Below are 4,778 nucleotides of genomic sequence, written 5' to 3'. Positions count from 1 at the left end.
GGTGTGTGATGGTCGTCACCTCCCCGTTGACTGGGAGCAAACACATCTCTGCAGAACTCTGAGTCAGCTTCTGGTGATTCTTCCTGGGGCAAAAGTCAAGAAAACTTTATGAGTGCAAGGTAACATGACCAGTTAGGGTAATACGAGGTCTGTTTGCCCCTGCATGAGCAGTTACTGTTGTGTGGAGCAGGTACAGGATGCAAGGAGCTATGGTAGTGGTGCTGGGGCAGGTGTCTGCCTGCCAGGGGGCATTTGCACAAGAGGAGCCACAGTAAGCAATTATGTCTATATTGCAGAACAAACACATTCTGAATGCTGATGAATGACTGAAGCAGCTGAATTGTGCAATTTAGAAACATGGCTACTATACTCCTTTGGTAGTTAGTTTTCTTGTTTATTCTGTGCCAAGTTCCAACATACAAAGGGAGCTTTCTGGCCACTTGAAGGTGTCACTGGAGCGAAACGCCATGTGCCACAAATTCCCTGGTCAGTTAGTGTACTTTAAGGAAATTTTGCCAAGCAGCTCAGCAGTGCTTTCCGTGCAGCAAGTGTGCTGGGGAGCAGGGAGATGAGTCTGGAATCCTCAGTGCTCACAGAATGAGGGAAGACTTCATCTGCTGCCTGCATCCTCCATCCTGTGACTGGCTTTGCTTGGCACATAATAGGGTGGAAAGCTAGAGCTCAGACCTTGTAGTCAGCCAGGTGGTAAATTAGCACCTTCCCACATTCTGCTAACTGTTTTCTTTCTGTGGGTGAATTAGAATAGGGTCATAGGAAACCAGGCTATGCTGAGAAGTCTAATGAAAAATGGAAGACCACTATTTTTCACTCAGGAAAGAAAGATGGAGAGGGTTGAGGACACACATACAGGCCCTAGAGGCACTGTTCGGTGTGCTGGCTGCACAGTTCTTAGCTCTGTGTGTGCCCAGGACCCGAGATGCAGGTAGAATCGGCTTGTTTATAACGGAAGCTGCCAGGAGGCATTTCTTTGGCAAGCTCTCCAGGCCACATCTTTGGCCACACTGCAGCGTTACCAAAAGTGACCTTAGAGCTTAAGAGGGCAGCTGAAGTCTCCTGCAGCTCAGAGACGTTTCAGCTCAGTGTGGCCTGCTCTGTTGGTTTTCCTGACATGCTCTAAAAGCACCGGGTGAAAATCCTGACAGCATAAAGCAGATACCTTTTAGCAGGGAAGGAGCCTGACGGAGGTTTGATGGGAAAGGTCTGAAGTTCAATACAAGCTCTGATGTCTGAGTGGTGCTCTCCTCAGGGGTCCAAACTAGCTGGTGTAAAGTAGAACATCTTTATAGCAACTCTAATTTGTGCTGATGGCTGACTTGGCCTCCAGCCAACACAAAGTTGGGGCAAGCAGAAGGAAGGCTTGCAATCACCTCTTCCTCTCCACCAGCGCCGTCGCTGTGCCGAGCATAAGCTTGGCTCCGTGTGGGACTGTGTCACTGAATGCTTCATAACAGAATGCTTCGGGTCCAAAGCATGCATTCTGGTCTATCAGATAAGCAATATGCCTTTTTAAAATTGTCACCGGCACCTTTATACATGCCAATTCTAGTGATAATTGCTGAATTTCTACATTTAGAGGAAGCAAGCGCTTCATTAATATCACAATGTGCTATTGTTTATTCCACGTGTTCTGTTCCTTCTAAATATAGAATTTAGGTAATTGTCACTGTGGCTATTTATTTATTCATTACAGTTCAAAATGTAGATACATAAGATCCTGTGGTAATATTTATTTTTAAAGGTTTGGAATCTCTGAAAAATCTCTCCCTAAGATGGGTTCAGCTCTTAGCTTCCTATAAAAATTTCATATCGCATTTTTGGATGGCCATCTGGTTTGTTGAAGCCTGGAAAATCTGCCTTACACCAACGCAGAAATTTTGCTTAAAAAAAAAAAAAACACTCTGAGAAATCAAAGGTTTTTTTTTTTTTTTTGCTGCATTCATAGCAATTAAAATAACTTTGTATCTATCTTTTGTTTGTCTTTAGTGCTGAAGGAGTACAAACACTTCACAAAATCAATATAAGGTAAATAGTCCAGGAGATGCTCATGTTTTTCCTCTACTGTATTAGTGTTGAGAATACAGTTGATTTTCAACTAAAATATGATGAAAACTTGGACTTACACCATTGGTCTACCACGTCATTCAGTTGCTTTGTGCAAGGAATGACAGCCGTACCTGCACTTAGTAGATCTGGCTAATCAGGAATTGTACCGAAAGACAAGAAGCTCCTGAAACTTGGACTACCTGCAAATACTGCTGTATTTCACTGTGAATACCATGTGGTTGAGTCCTAGATGACTCCAAAGGCACCAGCAAGTAAGTATGTTAAATGAAGGATGACTTATTTGTCCACATCAGTGGAAATGCACCTTCAGGTCATTTGTGTCTCTCCTGTTGGTAGCATCCTGTTGGGATAATATCTCCTTGTATCCTTGCAAACACAGCAGAAAAAAGTTATTGCTGTGAAGTAACTGGTCATCTATTTTAAAAACGTTCATGCTTAGGGAGAGCTCTGAGGTTGCACATGAGCAGCTGTGGTGTCTCTGGGCTTGACTCACCTCATAGGTTTACTAAGAAGCATCATCCCATCCTCTAAATCATGCTTGGTGTTAAAAGCAGAGGCTCTCAAAATCAACATATTGACAGTATACTAACTTTCTACGTGCTGCTTGTGCCTCAGGAGATCAGTGGAAATGTACAGCAAATCTTTATTTGGTGTAGGATATAGCATTTAATACATATATCACAAGGTAAATGCATGAGAGCAAAAAGAACATCAGAACACTTTGAGAGAGAGAGAGAGAGAGAGAGAGAGAGAGAGCTTGGCTGAAGTATAGCTTTTAGTAATTTTCCACTTTTGGCTATAGATCACTGTCTTCATTTTTGGGGCAGGTATAATAATAATTAATTACTGTCAATTATTTATATAGCTCCAGAGAATTGCAAAGATTTTTTTTTTTTTTTTTTTCCCAGAAAATGACAGCTGTGGCACGAGAAACCTTAAGATCCATACTAGCTTTAACACAGTAGGGATTACATTGAGCAAAGGATGGTGGGGCAAATTGTAGGCTCCCGGAAAAAAAAAAAAAAAAAGAAGTATGGAAGCCTTGCTGCTTGCTGTTGAGGCTATGCTTTTGCAGTTGAGATACAGTCAAAAGTGTGTCTGCTCTCCACACAGACAACCTCTGAACATCACTGCTGTGTGTGCCTATATGACTTCCTCCAGTGTGTGTAAGGGCCAAGAGTGCCCTGTGATTTCTTGAGTTGCTGGGCCCGTAAAGAGATAGGAAGCACGAAGCATTTCTGAGGCATTTCCTTGAAGAGTTCCTTAAAGAGTGAGGCAGATCAAATCCAGCAAGGCTTGGTAATGGCTTTGGGATTTACCTACAAAGAACAGGTAATTAAGCCTAACCTGGTGTTTGCTTACATTTCATTAAAAAAAAAAAAAAGTAATTTAAAGCAATGCCCAAATAGATGTTAATTATGTTTATTTTTTTTTCTTTGTTTATACTTTGTTTATACTTTTAGCGTGTTTGTGCTGAATTATTATTATTTTTTTTCCTCCTGTAGTGACTGATCAGGTTAGCGGATTGTTGCAAGATATGTTGTGCTTTTGTTCTTTTTTTCCCTTGTCTTTAAATCTGTTCTCCGTGTGTTTATTCCTTGTACATATGGAGAAATAAGCACGTTCATGCTATGGTAGTGTTTTACCTTTCTTTGATGTGAAGTGTTCAAATTGTTTGCTCACCTTTCTTTTCTCTCCTGCCAACGTCCCATTACTACTGTGAGCTTGTCCTACATTTGTTGGAACACACTCAATCAGAAACCTTCCTGCTCTTTTTTTTTTTTTTTTTTCTGTTTTGCACAATTTCATGTTTATTTTGAAGGTTTCTTTTACATATCCCTTCCTGTGGTGGTGTTATCAGCACCTCTTCAGTCCCACAAAACTGGTCAAAAATGGATCATTCTTGGTGCCCCCCTCCCCCCCCCCAGTTGTTTATTAATTTATTAATTTATTATTATTATTATTATTATTATTATTATTATTATTATTATTATTATTAAAACTTCCTTCACTTCAGCTTTACAATAGAAGACAACATTTTAATTTCTGGTTTCTAATTTAAGAAACAGTTTGGGAGCAGCTTTTCTTAATACTTGTCACGAGTTCCATAATAAGGTAACCACAACCCTCTGGCTAGAGGAGATGTTAAGAGAACAGTGAGGCTTTTGACAGTTCTTTAAAACTGATCTGAATTAAAGTACCAGACAGAAAGTACAAATATATTTGAAAAATCACATTCAAAGGTATCTGTCAAAATTAGTTTCTGTGAGGATCGCTCTTAACCTGGTATTAACGAAAACTGAAATCCTGGATGACCACATGTTGTGTCCATCAGCTGTGTGTATGGCATGAGAGGTTGGAAGGTGGCTGGTGTTCAGAAGTCAAAAGTGTCTTGGCAAAGTTGAAGAAAACAAGATGCTGTCCAACCAGGACCAGTGCAACCTATGTTAGTCAAGACTATGTGTCTCTATGCATCCTCTGTCCGGAGAGAATGTGGCACAGGACTGAGAAGTCAGTCAGCTGGAATCAGTTGCCTGCAATATCCTGTTAGGAAAAAAAAAAAAAAAGAAAAAACCTGTAATGAAACAGAGTTTGTGTATAAGAGATGAGGAAACCATTCTATGATGATATCATAGTTGAAGAAAAGTCCAGTTTTTAAGTCCATCCTCCAAGAAAGTTTGGATTCATGTCTC

Source organism: Anser brachyrhynchus, assembly GCF_964034855.1.
Source record: "Anser brachyrhynchus genome assembly, chromosome: Z".
Lineage (NCBI taxonomy): Eukaryota > Metazoa > Chordata > Aves > Anseriformes > Anatidae > Anser > Anser brachyrhynchus.
The sequence above is the reverse complement of the archived record's forward strand: the minus strand, read 5'-3'. Positions refer to the sequence as shown.